Source organism: Engystomops pustulosus, chromosome 9, assembly GCF_040894005.1.
Source record: "Engystomops pustulosus chromosome 9, aEngPut4.maternal, whole genome shotgun sequence".
Taxonomy (NCBI): Eukaryota; Metazoa; Chordata; class Amphibia; order Anura; family Leptodactylidae; genus Engystomops; species Engystomops pustulosus.
In genome coordinates, this window is record NC_092419.1 from 94,053,332 (window position 1) to 94,074,522 (window position 21,191).

Consider the following 21,191-nt stretch of genomic DNA (forward strand, 5'->3'; position numbering starts at 1 on the left):
CACACATATTAAATTGGGACTGGCCTTGCGTGTTCGCTGTGACGGAGTAATGAAAGCACAGAGGGGCTGCTGCAGATCGCCGTCAGCCAGCACAGGGAAGTAGTAATTTGCGCTGGGACTGACAGGCCAGTTCGGGCAAACCCTGTTTGGCAGCTTTAATCGGTGACAAACGGCTCTTAAAGCCGTAACAGTGTTTCTGTCACTTACCCGGTTTGATGTCACCGTTAGACACAATAAATCAATAGTGTCAGAATTCTGCAATGTTTACAGCGAGCAAGCTTTATTATTTCATACGCTCTGGGCTGCGGACATCTGCAAATTGTCATAGACAGAGCCCTACAGAGCTGCGCTGGTGTAATTTCAGAGCAGAGCGTGCGTGTAATGTGTGCTGCACCGAGGGGTGACCCTCCTCTCTTATATACGTATAGGTACACTATAGATTACTAGTCTGTATCTGTCATGTAACTATGTAGGTGGTCCTCAGTGTATACCTACACAACTTTATCAATATCTACCATATCAAAATCAATCATGATAAACCAGGGACACATAGATCCAGTCACCGCAAGTCTGGTAATCTTCTTGTATTTGTAATCCATGGCCTCCTTCCTTCTAAAATCAACTTTAAAAAGTATGCTAATGAGTCCTAAGGGCTCCTGGGGTTGTTACCAGAGCTGCATCTTCACAGCCTGTTACAATGTATCCCCTTTGTCCTGCTCCCTCTACCTGATGTATTCTTTTACAGTGGTGGTGGGAGTGCTCCTACACAGTGTAACAGCCTGTGAAGCTACAGCACGAAGTGGCACTGGTAATGTCCCAGAGCCCTTTGGGCTCATTAGCATAATTTATAAAAGTTTATTTTAGAAGACAGGAGGCCATGGATAACAAATATAAGAAGATTACCACAGTCACGGTGCCTGGATCTATGAGTAGTTCTCTGCGCTGGATTCGGGTCCGGCCGGGATTTAATAAGGTAGTTCCTCCGCCGTCCACCAGGTTGCGCTGAAAAGCATCTGAACGCGCCGGAATTCACCGAGGCCGACTGAGTGCAGGTAAGCGCGCCCCGAGCGACACGTTTTCCGTTTTTAAATGCGTCGGTTTTTCCGAATACGTCGGGTTTTCGTTCGGCCACGACCCCCCCCCCCCCCCGATTTCCGTTGCGTGCTTGCCGCGCCGATGCAGCATAATCCGATCGCGTGCGCCAAAATCCCGGGGCAATTCAGGTACAATCGGCGCAAATCGGAAACATTCGGGTAACACGTTGGGAAAACGCGAATTGGGCCCTTAGTAAAAGACCCCCAATATGTAATAGGATATGAGATAGTGTCACAGGCAGACCCTGGTGTTCCCAAATTCAGATTCATTTATGTGACTGCTCCAATTGGTTTATATGGCACTTGTTGAGGCCAGTGATAATCTGCAGTAGTCCTAAGAATGATGTCCAGAGTGCTAAGGATTGCAGCTGCAGGACATTCAACATCTTTTTAAATTATTGTTTTATACCAGTTACTTTCTACTACTCATAAAAACTAAAAAAGAAGAAGAACAGTAACGCCACAAACTGCCTCTGGAAGGGTGCAAGTAAGTAAGGCCTCATGTTTTATTATTTCTGGGAAACCCCTTTAAATATTATGACCTCATTGAAGACCGTTAGGACAGATCACCAGGGATTAGGGTCATAATGTGCCTAAAGGACACCTATTGCTTGGCGCAATGAAGGGGCAGCTGTGCCCCCCACCATCGGCATGTGTCAGTATGATGGGTGATATGACGGAGATGCAGTAGGACTTGAAGTAAGAAGAAATTTTGAAACAAATTTACAAGAAAGGTTACAAGATTTCAAAGGTTACACGGTGACCAGAAAGGTTACAAGATTCAGCAATTGTCTAGTAACCAGGAAACCATGAACTTGTATATAAGCTAAAGGTTTTTATATTAATGGATCCTTTTAAAAAAGATAATTTGTTTGAAGAAGTTAAGCCTTGAGAACGGTTCTATCAGCACTCTGCTGTCGGCACCTCGACTTGTCTTGTTGGCCACACGTGGGCCAATCTTGTTGACTTCCAGCCAGTCCCAATGACCAAATCCTACTGTTTTGGCAGAGTAGTAGGTGGTCAAATTGGCTTGATACATATCAGTGCGGGCGCGGATATCCGTCTCTCAGTGGATTGGTTAGAAGCTTGGCAGACCACCCCATATCCCAGCTCTGGGTTAATCTCTTGACCATTTGTTGACTGCGGATTATCCATTAGACTTTGACTTTTATATCCGGAGGGGTGGGTGGGCTGTATGCACTATGTGAGTGTTGATAGAGATGTATCCATCGCTAGATGCTAATTTGTATCCCATCTACAAACAAACTGGCATTCATCTTTTGAGTGCCTGCGTCTGCCATTCCCAGTACCCAGTCACTTAAGACTAAATATTCAGCTAACACCATCAATACCCCACATCCAGAGGCCGCAGTTATTAGCGAGTCATTCTCAGTGCATTACTTAAAATGCTAATTCACCGGAGCGCTCACAACAATTGTAAAATGACAGCACAGAGGTAGGAGGTGGGAATAGATTGTTGACTCCAGAAAGAAGAAGCAGGAGGAAGGGGGGGGGGGCATCGCTCTAACCCATTCCTCCATCTTTTTTATGATGAATAAAAAATCTGACATCTGAAGCTCAGGAACAAACATGTTGTGTCCACACAAGGGGTCATCATGACTAACCTTAGCAGGATGAAACCCCCGGAATCCCCCTCCCCCCACTAACACTACACTCTCTCAACCACACTCAGGAGACAAAGAAGAAAAGCCTAGATAATTAGACCAAGCTGATCGGCAGGAGGTAGCCAGCCTCTCTCAGACTGCCTCTTGTATATTCATGACCCTGAGTGATTGATGGAAGGACAGCGATTGTTGACACTGTCATTTGCAAGTGGAGAGGTAGGGACAAGAGACTGTGATGCATCTAAAAGGGGCCTTGGCGCCTTCTCATTTGAATTCTATGCTGCGTGTCACCCGCTTCTAACAGGACATCTGCTAATATGGGTGAAAATGGGGGTTAACTCCACCACCGCCAGACTACTCGAAACTTCAACTTAATTCTGCGATAAAGTGTGTAACATCAGATTGGTTATCACACCCGAATGTAAAACAATTGGTGCTTGCGGTCTCTTAAATCTTCTACTGGTGATGTCATAGACTATATTTTATATTTGGGCTGCAGAGAGTCGCCTACGAGTCACCCTGGTAATTGTTATGAACAATCAACAGATCACTTCTGTTATTTAGATATTGGGGAGAAGAGTCACTTAAACATCTTTTATTCGTTTCAACTTTTTATCATTCTGGGCTAGGAGTCCAGTGGGTTCTCTTACTCCATGATGGAGTGAGTCAATGGGGCGCATTTACTTGCCCGTCCCTTGCGCGAACCCTGCTGTGCATTGTCCGACGATCATGGACTCCAGCGCCATTCACTAAGATCCTGCACCCGATATCCTGCTTGTGTCGCTTTTCCACTCGGGTCCACCATCTTCTTCCCGGTGCAGGTAAGTGCATGGCTTGCGATACAAATTCAAATGTTAAATCCCACGCTCAGTCCTAATCCGTCGGATTGTCTGACGGCCCGCCCCTCAATTTGTGTCGCATGAAAGCCGCCACAGCCGTTTGTGGCAAAATCTGATGCTGTGCGCCACAATCCCCTTTTAAATGTGACGTAAAACGGTAATCGTCGGAATATCCGATGTTTGTGCGGTCCGCGGACCCTTAGTAAATGAGCCCCAATGAGTTGAATTCTGCAAGTTATCTTTACACCAAGTTTTTTGAAGAAATTAAAGAATCGAACATCAAACCTATTATTCTAAAATGTGAGTGGTGGTCGTGCAGGACCCCGGCATTATTCATAGGATGCAACATTTTTAATATTTACTAGAAAGAGTGCAACATGACCTTGGTGAGACTGCTGCGGGGTCTGACGCTCAAACGGTCAAGGAGCAAACAAACCAAAATCATACAAAAGGTGCATACAAGACAGGCATAGACTGGCTATATAGGTAGGACTCTTATCACAGAGGCTCTAGAGCAGTCGTTCTCAACCTTTCTAATGCTGGGACCCCGTAATACAGTTCCTTATGTTGCGGTGAACCCAAACCATATACAAGAATATTGTATTTGTGCCAAAAAATGCAATAAAATCATGGCTCAGATGGCTTTAGGCGACCCCTGTGTTTTGATCGTTCGACCCCCAGGTTGAGAACCACTGCTCTAGAAGAAGAGATCCCAACAGTCGGGGCTCAATTAGTATCCCTCCCAAGGAGCCCGAGCGTGGATTGTTTTGCTCGATTCTGGGGAATCGTCTGCCACCAGTTCCTCCATTCTTCAAGCTCCTGTATCCACTCCACATTAGTGGGTGGGGGCTCTTCCAGTGTTGTGGAATCGGTGATATTCCTGCACTTGTTGTAACAGTGTTTTAAAGTAAAACCCAGCGTATCCTGCCCATGTGACTCCAGCCTATGGATGAAAGAGGACACCTGTAGGAATATACATATATACTTCAAGTTCAGAGGATAAGAATAGCAGATGCAAGTAACATGAAGATCAGGCTCTGGTCGATCACTAACGATTGTCAGATACTGATGGGGTGAAGAAGCAGCGATTACAGAATGAGATTGATCTTTACGAGTTTCTGTAACACTTGTCTCCTGCTCACAATCTGAGCCCAATTCCTCTGCATCCCCCTCCTCCCCCTCCTATCCTTCTTCTAATCAACTCCACAATTTACGGCCATGCTTAGAAATTAACGCCCTCAACTGCCATCTTTGTATTTACACCAATTAACACATAAACTCTTAATTACCCTGATCAGGGGAGTTCCCAGCCCATAAATGGCTAGTGACACTGCAGCTGCCAGCACCGACTCAAGGTGACAATGAATGGGGACGTATCAATTAAGTGACAGTCCCTGGGAGGCGCGAGCGTGCACCGAGCGGAGGGTGCGAGGCGATGGGCCATGTTTAGCCGGAGCTGTAGGCAGTTACAGAGTGACAACCGCTCATCAGACAGAGATGAAACGTCGCTTCACATTTTATGTCATTGGATATTTTTCATACATTCCGATGTCATTTGTTTTATTACAGAAATCTTTTTTTTTTTGTTTTTTATGAGAAGCTCCTCGCATTTCCTTTGCATTTCATTTAAACAGAGAAGTCTATTGCCTTTTTTGTTTTTTTTAGATTTTTTTTTTTATACTTTAACCATGGAAAGGAATAATAAACCTTTTTAACGAATCTCCAATTCCTCTCTATTCTTACATGCTCCGGGATCATGTAAATCCGAGATAAAGGCTTCATTAACAAAGAGAAGCATTTCACACATTAAGCAGACGCTCCATTAGCATAAATGTTTAACTCCGTGGAGTATACAGAAACCCTGGTTTAAAAAGAAAATAATAATAAAAAAAACCTTGCTTTATTATAAAAATACAATCCTCGTCCCTTTGCCAGCATTGTATACTCTAATAAGAAACCTAGCGTTCTACAATCCGCCCCTAATCCATTGTATTCTACCAATTAATCCCAATATGGGGTTCATTGATCTGCTTTTCTACAGGATATGTAAATTTCCTATCCTGCTGAATACCATACAGTGCGTACCAAAAGTATTCAGACCCCTTTTTAATTTTTCATTCTTTGTTTCATTGCAGTTAATTGGTAAGATCAAAAAAGTTTTTTTGCTTTGCTTATTAATGTACACTCTGTCCCCATCTTGACAGAAAAAAAAATATATTTTTGCTAATTTATTAAACTAGAAAAACAGAAATATCACATGGTGATGTGTATTCAGCCCCTTTGCTCAGTATTGAGTAGAAGCAGATTTGGAGCTTCAAGTTACAACAAGATACAAGAGGTTCAAGATACAACAAGTTTTTCCCCCCTGGATTTGGGAATTCTCCGCCTCTTCCTTGCAGATCCTCTCCAGTTACCTGTAGTTAATTGGTTGGATGGTGAAAGTTGGTGGACGCTATTTAAGTCTCTCCAGAGATGCTTAATTGGCCCAGCCAGAGCCCTGACCTTAACCCAATCAGGAAAGGTCACAGAGTTGTTTTGATGCCTCTGCTTTGTTATTTTAGCTCTGTGCTTATGGTCATTGTCTTGAAGGTGAACCTTCAGCCCATTCTGAGGTCCACAACCCTCTGGCAGAGGTATTCATCCAGGATATCTCTGTACTTGGGCGCATTTATCTTTGCTGTTGCAGCCAGTCATTCTGTCCCTGCCCCGATAGCATGATGATGCCACCACCATGTGTCACTGTGTGTATTGTATGTGGCAGGTGATGAGCAGTGCCTGGTTTTCTCCACACATACAGCTTAGAATTAACACCAAAAAGTTCAATCTTTGTCTTCTCAGACGAGATTGTTATTTCTTATAGTCTTTCATGTGTGTGTGTTTTTTTACAACAAACTGTATACAGCTTTCATATGTCTTGCACTAAAGAGAGGCTTCCTTCGGCACATTCTGCCAAAAAGCTTCAACTGTTGGAGGCTGCACTGATAGTTGACTTTGTGGAACTTTCTCCCTCCCCCATATCTGGAGCTTAGCAACAGGGATTTGGGGCTTCTTCTTTAACTCTCTCACCAAGGCTCTTCTCCCACGATTGCTTAGTTTGGCTGGATGGCCAGGTCGAGAGAGTTGTGGTCATCCTAAACTTCTTCCATTTAAGGATTATTGAGGCCACTGTGCTCCTAGGAACCTTGAGTGCTGCAGAAATTCTTTCTAACCTTGGCCAGATCTGTGCCTTACCATAATTCTGTCTCTGAGCTCATTCGACAGTTCCTCAGACCTCATGATTCGTGAGATCTTATATAGTCAGGTGTGCCTTTCCTAATCCAGTACATTCAGTGTAATTAAACACAGCTGGACTCCAATGATGGAGTAGAACCATCTCAAGGAGGATCAGAAGGAAATGGACAGCATTCGAGTTATCCGAGTTTAAAGGGGACCTACCACCACTATTCTACCTATAAAGGTAGATTGGGTGGTAGGTGGATGAATGGGACGTGAGGATAGCCCTTTTTTGGGCTAATCCTCACGTCCCGGCTATCCTTTGGTAAACTTTAATAAGTCTGTATGTAAATTGTTTTAAGCGGCTACTGAGGCGTGGAGTAGCTGGACATGAGGCTAGAAGTCGCGGCTACTCCACGCCCCAATAGCCTCGTTCCTCCGCCTTCCATGTAATCTTCGGCGCGCAGCTCCTCATAGCTCCTCGTCCAAGTACCCGGCGTTCTGCGCATGCGCAGTAGCACCGGCCTTGGAGCTATGGCCGTGCAACGTAGGCCTGCGTTCTGCGCATGGTAGGGGGAGGAACGAGGCTACTGGGGCGTGGAGTAGCCGCGACTTCTAGCCTCATGTCCGGCTACTCCACGCCCCAGTAGCCGCTTAAAAAAATTTACATACAGACTTATTAAAGTTTACCAAAGGATAGCCGGGATGTGAGGATTAGCCCAAAAAAGGGCTATCCTCACGTCCCATTCATCCACCTACCACCCGTTCTACATTTATCGGTAGAATCGTGGTGGCAGGTCCCCTTTAAGAAATAATTTGGGGCCGGCCGGAAGCTCCCATCCAACACCATCTCCCAGCACCCTACAATGCTGAGAGACAGGGACAGATGGGAGCGGCCGGCCACATCGACCAACCGGAATTTCCCGGTGCGTGACTTGTGTGCCCCTGTAAACAAACAGAGGCACGGATCAGACGGACCGCGGCACGGGACACCAGCAGTGCCGGAGGAGGTAAGAAACTTGAGAAAAGAAAATAAACTTTTTTGATCCTTCCAATTGGCTGCAATGAAACAGAGTGAAAATTTTAAAGGGTTCTGAATACTTTCTGTAGCCACTGTATATACTATATACTGGACAGTGACCACTATGGTATAGGAAGAGACCACAAACAGATCAAAACAGCAAAAGTGAGAAGCCTTTTTACATTTCTTTTATAGATTAATTGATCTTGGCATCAAAATGGTTAATAAGGACCCCCCCCCCCAATGTGCAAGATACCCCCATTTTTGCTCCCTGTGTTAGACACAGTGTAAATGTGGAACAAGCTGGCTGAGACCTGGCGCTTCTACCTGAGGAGCTGTCGTCTTTTGGGTGAGAATTATGGCTGTTTTCGTTAGAGCAACGACTGGAAATTAGCTCCAGTCCTCCAGCAATTCTTCCTCCGCCCGGAGCATCTCAGTGTGTTTATACATGGCTTGTATGGCAGCCTTCATAAGACATTTACCCCATGATTTGCGATGAGCTTATGTGTGAATAATTAATGGCAATTAATCCTTAATTACAGTAATTAGGCAAGTCACAGGAAATTAAGCTGCAGCTGGAGAAGACCATGCCTGCATAGCGAGGGCTGAGGGGCTGTGTGAATTTGCCTTTCACTGACAAGCAATGCCAAAGATGAGGGTTTAGCGGTCCCTCCTGGCTGACTGATGAAGAAGGAAGAGTAACTACCTTGATGTCAGACAAGACTGAAGGGTTAATAATGCCACATCATACCCTCGAGGGTTGCATGGGATCAATGCTGTAGTTGGGCAACTTATAGAGATTGATTTCCCAAATACTTCCATGGTGTCAAACGCAAAACTTGCAAATGTGCACCTTTATATTATGTTATTCTGCGTTACACTTCAGTAGATATGGCGCACGGTTACCTTCTTGATGATTCAGTTAACACAGGGTTAAAGTAACACTTTCCTATGTGCCCTCAAAGAAACCTATGCATTCTCTAAAATATCATATAGATATAAGCAAAGTCTCTGGAACTAGCTATACACTTTCCACAATGCCATCATTCCTGGTCCTAGCTTGGTATTTTACTGTGCACCGATCATAACATTTGGTAGATTACACTGACTGATGGAAAGCTCTGCAGACATGTATGAGCCACATGACTGAAGACCTGAAGACTTTCTAGGATGAAGAGTCACGTCTACAGACCATCCCCTTAGTCATTTCATTCTCCTTCATCACACTCTTGTAGACAAACTCGTAATCTTTGCACATTTTAGTCCTTGCCGTCAAACAAATCCTTCTGAATCTCTGATGTTTAGCCATAATGTATCATTGTATTAACTAAAGAATGGAATTTGTAATGGACTAAGAGCAGACAGTCCATCCCATTACCTGAAAGTCTACTCCAACTCTGATAGTTTGGATGGTTTTTCACTTTTTGTGCCGTTCAAGTCTTGAGCGTTAAGACTCCCGTGTCCGAGAATCTTGTAGTCCATGTACAGTGTCTTTCTTAAAGCGGTTTTTCCACCATTAAGATTTCATGACCTATCGTCAGTCTAGGTCAGTAATAGCAGATTAACGGAGGTCTAACATTTTGACAACCAGCTGTTGATGGTACATGGAGAACCTAGTCTGATCTCCAGCTGAGTTTTAAGTGTAGAGAGCAGAACTTCTAAAAATGTTGTCTTTGTGTTTGGAGCAAGTGATTGAGGTAGGTCCAAGTATTGTATGGAGCCCATCATATCTAAAAGGTAGAAAATAATTTTTGAACCAAAACTCTTATTCTTTGGACAAATAGGCCATCCAATGATGTTATCATAGTATGGAGAGTAGTCCTCGCTTTTCGTTGACTGTGTAAGGTGCACTAGTCTAATTATAGGGTGCCATTGAGTATGTAAGGCCAATATAGAGTTATATGTAAGATTATGTTATAGTCTAACATATGACTATTTACCACTAGACATTTACACAAAACTACGTTTTGTGATCTTCATTTATTTTACTACAACGAGAGAAAACTTTTCGAGATCCGACTCTCTTAATCCAGTTCTCCTTTTGTATTAATGGCAACTGCAGAGATGTTCACGGTTGATCCAGCAATTATTAATACAGGAGGTTGGAGCCTCGTAGGTTATTCAGATCTAGAAAATTGGTTTGGCTTTTTTCAAGTCACTTCTCGGCATCTGTCTGGGTGACGCGGGCCGCCATTTTCAGCAGCCTGCAATTTTGTTCTCTTACAGTTTATAAATGTAGAAGAAGAATTAAAAAAAATACCATGCAGAATGTACATAACAGGAATGAAGTGTGCGTGGATGAGTTCTACACATTGTCTTTGCGGACGGGTTAATTGCTGTGAAAACTATTAAAATAGGATTTGTGTCAAACGCACAAAGGGTGTCAGATTCTCACTAAGCCCTTAATTATGAGTTGTCAACACTTAGCAAAACGAGCCCTTGTCCTTAATTAGCTTTGATTTAGTATATTCATTGTTAGAAAGTGTAAACAAGCGAATAATTATTTTCTTTTCTTTCAAGCCAGCAAAATAAGGAAATATCAGTAGTGTCGGAAACTGTTAAAAGAGCAGTCAGTGGCATTTATAGAGGAGGAAAAAGAGAAATGCTTCACCGAGGAAGTGTTAACCCTACAGTCCCTGAGGGATCAAAACCACAGATCAGGAATTTCAAGAAATTTACAACTTCTTCTTCTTATATCAGCCTTAAAGTGCTATGGCAGTGGGTATTTTTTTAATTGGTCTCCGATTGTAATCAATATGCGAGTTCTGAGTTTGGTACCCGTCAACTCCTTAATAGCCACAGGTTTGAGTTTTTGGGTCCTGCTTGGGCGCACGAGGTCTAAGAGTTTGCTTTCTCCTGGTGCCGCACCGTTTTGTAGCTCAGCCTCATCCACTTGACTATGATGGTGGTATCATTTCAGGTTGTTTACTAAGGAATCAGACTGCCTCCTGGAGATGCCTTTCAAATTATTTATCATTGGGTGGTTGCTGAACTATAAAAAGCACACAACCAAATTTGACTTTTAGGCTTAAAGAAGACGATAATTCAGTATACAGTCATATAAGCATTGCAACCACTGAACTAATCTGCTCCCCTCTTCATGATTATCATTATCTGAGTAGTGGATGCCGTGAAGATCATGCTCAATCCAGAGACAACTGCTACTAGAACTATACAGCACTTGGGAAAGGTAACTGGTTTTAGTCAAGTCAATGGGTGATCTTCAAGATGCTGATATCCCCGACCAATTATTGAATGGCCAAACCTCTTTCAGTGGAGAGATAATTCATTCCTTCCTTGTCGTCAACAGGTTGTTCTAGATACAAAAGTCATCCTTTGACAAAGAGTCATCACAGCAATGGGCAAACGGATTTGGCTATGAATTCATACAACTCTAGGGGCATGTTGGGGGACAGGGAATTATGGGAATCTATTCTTTTGAGGAATGGCCCCACAATGCTCGGACTTCAATAATGAAATATGGAAATAGATGATAGGCACATGCAAGATGCACATTACTGGATTGGCCATATAATGGGACACTTTTTTGTTTTGAAGCCCAGGTGATGCTTTTCTTTGTTTGGCTCAGTGAGAAAAATAAAGCATTATTAAGATTAAATCCAAGGTAAATCCTGTAGGGACAGGCATGCGGTGACATCTGGGGCTGAATGTAGATGGAAAACATTTTAGACCTGGGCTGCCAGATTGAAGGGCATGGATCAATTTTTAATTTACTTGTACGTACAGATGACTCATTTGAAAAGGGAGAGATGGCAGAAAGAGCAGGAGCGAACGAGTGAGCACAAAGTACAGGGAGAGTGCTAGTGAGAAACAAGAGACGGCCACACGAGAATGAAATGAGACTGTGGTAACGGGTGGACAGAAAGTGAGAGGCTGATGGAGATTTCCAGGGAGCATGTGTGCAGGGAAGGGGAGGGGGCGCTCTCCGTGCTGATTAAAGTCATGCAATTCTCTTAGCAGTGTTTGATTTTATAAATGATATTGCCAGTCCCCCCACTCTTTAAAGCCACCGTCTCCCCCCTACCTTACAAATAAGCCGCACATTCATTTTAATATGTAGAATTGGTTTGCTAACAGGGTGACAATTTGAAACGGACACCCCACTGTGTCACAAACACTGCAAAAATTGTTGCCCATTTACCCCGCCAAGGCAGTTGTTTAGAGGCGAGATGGCCGTCCCTGGAAACGCTTTAAAGTGCTGTAATTTTATTTAGGATAATGAGGATTTATAACAGTTTTACCATACAAGAACCTGCCTTTAAGTGGACGTCCAAATAAGCTGTTTAGCTTCAGCTGAACCGTGCGCCGGATTAGATGAGCGCTGAGGAGACACAGAGTTAATAACTGCACACTCCGCACATTATCTAAAGACAAATCTTTCACTGGAACATTTCGCCTGGTTGTGTGGCCTAAGAGTCTCCGCGGCTCCTCATATTGATGGAAAAATGGTTAATTTTGGAGTTATAAAGTCTGCCGCGTATTAAAAAAAATTAGCCTGTTAGCCTCAGTCCCAGATCTTTCTCCGTTCCCCTATGAATAGGATTTCATGATGGTTTTGAAGGATAATTTCGACTCTTCATCTAAAATGCTCAGGACATTCTCAGGACATATCCATACCATTGTAATGAGACCCGGCATTACTTCCTGTTATGGTAGATGGATATCACAGCGACGTGTCCCATGATTAAGACCTTCTTTATTAGACAGAGCTACAAGTGACCTGATCAAGTACAAGACTATCACAGGTTCCTTTCAATTTAAAAAGAGGCATTCATTAAACCAGATTCACTGACTATGTTATGTGGGTGGAGGCCTCCCAAGACTCAGGAATAGGACAGGGTCTGTTGTGTTTTATCATGGGAGGATCATCCTGGGATATTCCTCCATCCCCTCTGAAAATACAGGTTTGCTCGGCTTAACCAAACATGTACGGTGGATGTGGGCTGAGAGGTGTGGTGTTGGAGCACTTGGGGAGTAAAGTAACCCACTTCTTTTTCAAGATTTTGGTGTGCTTCCATTTCCTGATCTGATCTTTATATTCTTGAAGGATTGATTAAGTCCATGGTGTGCACTCAACCTAGTGAATCGGTGCTACTGAATATTTTTTCCCCACCTTCACGCTTGTCACAGATTTAGCAAAACCGGTACTGGCTATCCCAAGTGTTTCTATAGTTCTGACTTTAATATGATCACAGGCCAAAGGGCTGAGGTATTAATGAAAAAAATCTCTCTTATAGGGATTCTGTTTTTTGCTAACAAGTATTGTACACGAGGCAAAATATTGGCTTAATTTGCCTAAAAAAATGTGACTCCTTACTGTGCACCACATTTCTAATGTCTTATAGGGATTAGAAGTGATGGGAAAGGGTTAGTAGTTTGATTTGTAACCGAAGTCTTGCACAATTATTCTGCAAAAGTTTGCAACAAAGAAGGCCAACCAATATGGTGGTGAGACGAGAGAGACCTTTCCACACTGTCATTGTGGGGACTTGTATGGATGGTTATGGCGCGCGGTTGCTGTACAGTGCTCACACACACACACACCTGTGCCACAGTACCGTGCCATGCACGGGAAAATGATAGAACATACTCTATCTATTCCTGTGTTTATGGCGAGGAGCCATGGCTTGCTATGGAGAGCAGCGCTCGTCCTTCCTATCCAGTGCGCTACTGTATTGTTGCCTGGGCTGTGGTCGACAAGCACATGGCAGAGTGAAAGTATCAGCCACTGTGACAAATCTGGTGTCATAAATCAATGAGATCAAAATCTTTTTTTTTTATTGAATATGTCATAGCTGTTATGGCTTCTTAACAGATTTGTTAACAGAGCAGTACATGTGGTATTCCTAAAAATACCTGGAAGAGGGCTTCAGTTTTATCTGGAATATTCCTTAAAGTCGGAAATGTTTACATGATTAGTTACGGGTTGCAGAATGGTCCTATTAGGCCTGTCTTACATATTACAATATTGTCCATCCAGTGATTCCGGAATTTTCGGACATGCAGCACCCTCCTCCACCACCAGCAGTGAGAGGAAACAATCCTCCATGAGCACACAGTCACATATAGCAGGCGGCTGGATGATAAGTATCCTGACAGGAGTCCAGGTGCTGCCTGTGTTTGGTGAGCGCGGTGCCGGTGCTTGGCGTCCTCTTATTCTGCACTAGTGAGCGCTGATATTAAAGCTTTTATATGGCTCCTGCCTCTGCTCACAAGGTCAGTGTGTTTGCTGGTTTAATAGCTCCCCATCAAGAATAAAATCAATGAGCTGCCGCATATAGCATCTCCGGGGATTCTCACCTACTCTACCACTAGGATATCAAGCTCATTTCCCCAATGGTTTTAATATGTTCCTCTTGTATTTTTTCTTTATTAATATATGTATATTTCCTATATAATGTGATGGACGCTGGGGGCTGGAGACATAGCCCACTTTCCAGTATAATCTATCTCTTTCATTCCTGTGATTAATAAACAGATGTTATTATTATAGGGTTATAAGCTTCTATTCACATCTGTAGTATGGATTGTGTACTATATGGAGAGCACAAGGCCCAAAGCCATTGACTTACACCTTGGCAGAACCGACTGATCAGAGTCGACTTATCAGAGTCTTTGATGTAGATCTAAACATATATATATAGCCTAAAATATCCTTGTTAACAATACTTTGTTTTGTAGACCGCCTTTACCATGGTCTTCTTTAGTGGGCAACAAATCCCCCCTTCACATACAGAGGATGGCCTTCGTAGATGTCGCCTGTATGGGGGCTCGTAGATAGCACAGACAGTACCATTATACCATAGCATATCTAACCCAAAGGTAATGCGGTTTTAATGGACATGGTGTTAAAAGAATTAAATGTACCCCTCTGGCCTCTCTAGCAGTGACCAAATGTTGTCTCCTGTAGTTCCCTTTCAAGCTCAGTGCCCTGTCTGTATATATGGAAACATGGTGTGGCTATACTTTCTCTGTGTGGCTATACTTTCACAGCTTTGAAGATCCTTACTTTATAAATTACTCGGCATTTGGCCACATTGTGTTGAGTTATACTAACTCCGGCAGAGGACACAGTTCTGAGAAGTGCACAAATCCAACTAAAAGACAAGACATTGATGTGTACTAGAAGTAGATGAGTTATATATAATACAATCTCCCAACTACTGATAACAGGTCTCGAGGCTAGGCCATCAGTATGGGGTCAGTCCAGACACTTCACCGTCTGCCCAGCTGCAGTTACCCCTGACGGACCATGGAGCTGCTCTTTCAGATCTGTTCTCTGTGTTGATCAGCTCATCAATAAGGGTCTGTCTGATATTGATGAACCATCCTATACCTAATGGGCAAACTCGTTTCATGTAGCTACTTTTAGGTTACAGACTATTGAAACCCAAAGCAGCCACCAAAACCTTATTATGCAGGTACAAGTGGAAGGCCATAGTAAAGTATCTGTGTATTGGAGACATTTCTCACTGCTGTCTCTGTAACCTCTTGACCCTCAGCTAAATACAATATAATGTAATTTAAGTAAAACAAAGTGATCTCCCATGTGAACACAGGAAGCAACTGGAGTCATTGTCATGGACACATTATGATTGAGATCCCAGTTACTTCACGTCCTCCGGCTCCATCTTGCAGAATGTGCTTGTTACATATCATTCCACCTATTAGATATTGGGAAGACTAGTGCTGGTTGGTTACTATCTTAAAAGATTTTTCAGCTCCTTCAGAATTGCATCTTTGTACTTCTACTCAGGGGAGCTCATAAGTGATGGAGGGTCCACCAGGAATGACTTGAGGTTTGAGTGTTATGGGACGATTAGACTCCTGAAGATCCTGAACCAGCAGTTCCATAGAATTTGTATTGGAGCGATAGAATGCAAATGCATCTCCAGACAACTGGGGGCGCAGGAGTATTCCAGCTTTTTGGTTGAAATCTATTGCCTTCCTCAGGGTTGTCTTCTGTAATGAGCTTGTTTAACCATATTATGCACTTGGGCTGAGGAAACAAAAGCTAAACTTGTATTAATAAATGAAACACTTGGTAAAACTGCAGCAGAAAAAACAATATGGTAGACGGTAAACTTCATCAATCTGTGCCAGGCATCTCCTGCCAAGGCTAATACAATAATGGGGTGTATTAAAGGCAGATCACAGAGGGGCAAGGGTTAGCCCTCCTGGCTCATTAGCATAATTGTAAAAGTTGATTTTAGCAGGAAGGAGGCCATGGATAACAAATATAAGAAGATGACCACAGTCACGGGGCCTGGATCTATGAGTAATGTCCCTGGTTTATCATGATGGATTTTAATTGTAGATTTCCTTTAAGAGAGGCCTCTGGATGCAGGACCCACTTCTGGGTCCTCTGAACCCCTATTCTGGCTGGTGTTGATGCACTATGGTTTCCAATGCACTGTGAGATGAGAATACCCCGATATTTTCTGAAAACATAATCCTCCTTTCATGGTTCCTGTGAATTAACCACTATTTTTATACATTTTAATAATCAAAATGAATAGTTAGATTATTTATTATGTTTATTATATTATTTATTATGTTCTGATCCATTGATGTATAATGGTTTTCATGGGGTCCAGATAATCCTTTGAGATAAATCTAAAGTACCAGAAGTGTATTCTGTAATGAAGTGTATTTTTACCTGATGCTGTGATGAAGTATAGTGTGAACAGTGCTGGATGCTTGCAGGGGGTAGGAGCAGGTTTTCTTTTGCGTCACTCTGTACACAGCGTCCGTCCTGCTGTGCAGGTTCTCAGATTTATTTTGCAGTCTCAGCAACACCAAGGACCACCTCCGGCCTGCTCCCAGAAGCCATTGCTACAGATCTGAGCCTCCTGCCCCCCTATGGTGACTCCGGCGCTGTGCACTCATTCATTATACATCCAGGAGCAGATGACAGCACAACTCGTCTTCTATAGTAGTATCCATAGCCACACACCCCCTATAGATCCTAGATGTCTATAGAGCTGCTCTACATAGGAAGCTGATGTATTTTCTACAGTTTGACTATGGGAACTACATTTTTAATAAAAATGCCCACTTTTGCTTGTGTAGATGAGGTATTATATATCAATTGGAATCTATAGGCTTTAAATCTATGGATTTCATAGGCTCTTCATAAAGAGACGATCTGTGCAGCTTTACTTTATTCATGAGTTGGGTCAATAGTAACACCCAATTACCTTACAGATTTAGAAAATTGGATTCAGAAAACCTCTATAATAAAAAGGGAGATAAGTGAAATGATAGAATCTGATAAGGACTGAAAAATTAATTTGTTCAAACTTCTGCTCTATTCTTGCTGTCTATCTTCTACATCTTTGTTTAGGAGTTGTAAAGCACTACAGAATATGATGGCGCTATATAAATAGACTATTTTTTCTTATTCTTATTAGCGTTGTCTTTGGTCAGGCCCTCTGTCTGTCTCCTATTTATCCATCCATCACATATCTATTTTATTATCTATCTACTGTGTCTTCTATCAAAAACCTCCAGCTGCACCAGTAAATTTAGTTTAGATGCACAACCCACATTTGATATGTCCTTAAAATAGAATAACCAAAAAACATTTTGGCGACACCAAAATGTAAAAAAAAAATAAAAATGTTACATTATTCCCGAGGGGCTACGTTTCGGCTCAAGCGTGAGAAAGGCTTCTGATTAAGGAGCTGAAATGTATATGTCCACATATCCATCCCATATCTGTCTATCCATATACTGATCTGTCCAAATACCCAACTATCCATCCCATATCTGTCTATCCATATACCGATCTGTCCAAATACCCAACTATCCTTCCCATATCTGTCTATACATATACTGATCTGTCCAAATACCCAACTATCCATCCCATATCTGTCTATCCATATACCGATCTGTCCAAATAACCAACTATCCTTCGCATATCTGTCTATCCATATACCGATCTGTCCAAATACCCAACTATCCATCCCATAATCTGTCTATCCATATACCGATCTGTCCAAATAACCAACTATCCTTCCCATATCTGTCTATACATATACCGATCTGACCAAATACCCAACTATCCATCCCATATCTGTCTATCCATATACCGATCTGTCCAAATAACCAACTATCCTTCGCATATCTGTCTATCCATATACCGATCTGTCCAAATACCCAACTATCCATCCCATAATCTGTCTATCCATATACCGATCTGTCCAAATAACCAACTATCCTTCCCATATCTGTCTATACATATACCGATCTGACCAAATACCCAACTATCCATCCCATATCTGTCTATCCATATACCGATCTGTCCAAATACCCAACTATCCATCCCATATCTGTCTATCCATATACCGATCTGACCAAATACCCAACTATCCATCCCATATCTGTCTATCCATATACCGATCTGTCCAAATACCCAACTATCCTTCCCATATCTGTCTATCCATATACCGATCTGTCCAAATACCCAACTATCCTTCCCACATCTGTCTATCCATATACCGATCTGTCCAAATAACCAACTATCCTTCCCACATCTGTCTATCCATATACCGATCTGTCCAAATACCCAACTATCCTTCCCACATCTGTCTATCCATATACCGATCTGTCCAAATACCCAACTATCCATCCCATATCTGTCTATCTACTCATCCTGTCTGTCTTTACTTTCTATCATCTACCTCTTTCTATTAATTTTCATAGGATATATGTATTAGATAAATAACAGATAGATGAAGAACTATGAGTATAGAAAATGAGAAATATAATAGTAAGACATAAATGTATTTCAAATTACGGTATTTAAAATATGCAAAAACAGGCAGGACGCCCTAAAGTTGCGAAAGGATTATGATGGTGAGCCGAAATGTTGCAACTGGGTGGGTTTTTTTTTATTATTCAAATATTGGAGATTATTTTTTAAATGATGGGTTGAGTCAAAATCCATGGATGAGTCTGTCTTCTGTCCATCATCTTCCTCTTGTCCAGTATCTATCATGTTCTATTCCATTTTGATGATGACCCTGAATGATCTGTGTATTAATTCCCTGTAATGTCCCCATGCTGTATGCTTGATATGAGGCGTGTAGAGCCTGGCTGTTCCCCTCCCACGTTGTGCGTTTCGGGATGACCCCCGCTAAATCACATGACACTTATTAGTCCTGACATCGGAGCCGTGTAGCCGTTTGCAGTGATGGGAGTCGGATGATAGTCTATAATACAATCCGCCATCGTAGCCTCCCTAGATAAACTTGCCGCACGTTTTATTACAAAGTAGGTGGCCTGGAGGAGAAATCTCTGTATTCTTTGCGTTTTGGTATAAAATATGCACTGGGGTTTCTTATTTCATCTCCAATCTGTGTTATTCTGTAAGAATGCAGCAGTGCCCAGGGTCCTCTTTAATATTTAATTCAACAAGTTTTTAATCTGTCATTACGCTGTGATGAAGTAAGCATCAAGTGTCGCCGAGAAAGATTAAATTATACTTGGAAATAGGAATTGAAATGATTTAAGGCTGAGACTGGAGTATTTGCTTTGGATCGGTAATAGTTGCTTTCTTTGTGATAGATCTATATATATGTGTGTGTGTATTTATGTACGGATGTAGTAGAGCTGAACGTGTCATTAGGCTATTCTTGTGCAACGCTGATCATAAAATATCACTGGTAAATCTAAGCTTATACAGTTGTCCGATCCTACATTACGGTTTCTGTAAGGACATAGTGAGACAGTGGTGTGCCATCTATAGTCATCCATAGCCCGGACCACCCATGGCGCCCAATAACCGGGCTATTTTACAGGTAAGAACCAGCGTGTTTGCCCCAACGCCTGGACTCCTGTCACTGCTTGTTTAATGTATCTCCATATAAGTCCATATAATCGTATTATAAGGAGGGAGAGCAATCGTATTCCTCCCACTCTCTGAGGTCAGACGTCACCCCATTACAAAAAATACATATTTTTACATTATAAAAATACATTTTGTTGATTCGGTACAACTCACGTCACTTGTAAAATATTTCCGACACTCAGCCCAAAACTTAGGGTGGGTGAGAAGATAAAAAAGGAAATTTGAAAAAAAAAAAATTTACCAAAAAATAAATGAATGAAACTAGATAAGAGCTTTTCATTAAAAACCTGGGGGGGTGGGGTTCATGCTCCATTTTTCTGGAGAATTGGTGTAACAACGGAAGTGAATCTTCTTGAAAAATTTAGCAAAGCTTTTGATGATTCCACCATCTCTACTTTGCAGTATACTTTAAAAAAAAAAAAAAAAAATCTTTTTACAATTAACACCTGTGTGATATCTGTAGGACACTGCGGACACTATCCAGGGAAAAATGGTGCAAATCGGGTATGATTTGGGGTATGTGGTATAGCGTAAATGTGAACACGCTCAAAACACAGCCAGCTCTGCTACATCTGTAGCTTGTGCAAATTATACATTTTAGCATTGATTTATTTGGTTTGATCATACACAAGTAATTTAGAGATGTCATCCTAATTCCCTGACATCACAGACACATCCCCTTGTTCGTGTGAATAGACCCCCCGCCACCTCCCCTTCCACCTCCCGCAGCCCCACAAAGCAGACAGGTTCCCCGCTGCCAACGCACTCTGCTGATCGGGCAAAGTAAATGCATGGCTGTGTACAGGAATAAATAAACCCGAGCGGCTGAGTCAATAAGCAGGCTGAGTTCTGCGCCTACAGCAATGGCGGACAGCTCATTTTGTAGATGTGCGAGTTTTGTTTACATTTATAATGCAGCTTTATTTAATGCTGACAGATATAGCTTGTGGCAAATGATAGTCAGAATGTATGAGCAGTCATAATGCTTCTGTCTTCTTATAGTGCAGCGATGAAAATAAGCACTTCACCTCTGTTTTTATTGAGCAAAAGATAGCAGACAGCTATGCTACGCACGGCTATTTATTGAGTTGTTTTACTGGCTCTGAACATGCCGCTTTATAGCCGTTGTGAAAATGGACTTTTGCTGGTGTGTGGGAAAGGAAATAGCTCGGCAGTGTGAAGAGCTGTAAAAAATATCTCTATAAATTATTATTATTTATTTTATTTTTTTTTTCATCTTATTTTTTTTTTTCACTCGAGCTGGAAAATGTCATTTGAGCAGCAGTACTGCAGATAAGTGGAAATGCCCTTATAAATCGGGAGTGCACCCGAACGCCTGTTACATAGCCTGATACATATTATTAAAAATAGATAATTACAAAGGGATGAACTGAAATTTTTTATATCTCGTGTGATGCTGTAATGTTGGGGTTGTATCAGTTTAGAAACAAAGGGGATGCTTTTTTTCTTGTAATCTAGAAACCGCGCCTCTCTTATGTATAGGTTATACCTGGTACCTGAACC

The 21,191-nt window shown here is 42.2% G+C and overlaps 1 protein-coding gene and 1 long non-coding RNA gene across 3 annotated transcripts in view; one reads left to right on the forward strand and one right to left on the reverse strand.

The window, feature by feature from the left end:
• Positions 1-21,191, forward strand: part of PBX3 (PBX homeobox 3) — a 155,717-nt gene that overhangs the window by 88,363 nt on the left and 46,163 nt on the right. The gene's annotated exons all lie outside the window — the stretch shown is intronic.
• Positions 13,624-21,191, reverse strand: part of LOC140076964 (uncharacterized) — a 195,530-nt gene continuing 187,962 nt past the window's right edge. The window contains exon 3 of the long non-coding RNA XR_011849681.1: positions 13,624-15,812. This is a non-coding gene — a long non-coding RNA (uncharacterized lncRNA). The remainder of the gene's footprint in view (positions 15,813-21,191) is intronic.